Source organism: Corvus brachyrhynchos, unplaced genomic scaffold, assembly GCF_000691975.1.
Source record: "Corvus brachyrhynchos isolate BGI_N302 unplaced genomic scaffold, ASM69197v1 scaffold346, whole genome shotgun sequence".
Classification (NCBI taxonomy): domain Eukaryota; kingdom Metazoa; phylum Chordata; class Aves; order Passeriformes; family Corvidae; genus Corvus; species Corvus brachyrhynchos.
The window spans coordinates 5,786,651-5,786,870 of NW_008238644.1; positions in this window are offsets into that span (position 1 = coordinate 5,786,651).

Below are 220 nucleotides of genomic sequence, written 5' to 3' on the forward strand. Positions count from 1 at the left end.
GGAGGCGGGGGCCCGCCCGGATGGGGCCCACGGCTCCCCTGGCTCCTTACCCCGAGAGCAGACAAACGCCATCCTACGAGGATCCTTTATCTTTTCTTTTTCTTTTTTTCTTTCTTTTTTTTTTTTTTTGGTGTTTTGTGTTTTTAAATAAAAAATAAAATGTGTAAGAAAATAACATTTCTAAAGGAAACCATTATCATTCTAATCTCTCTCTTTCTTT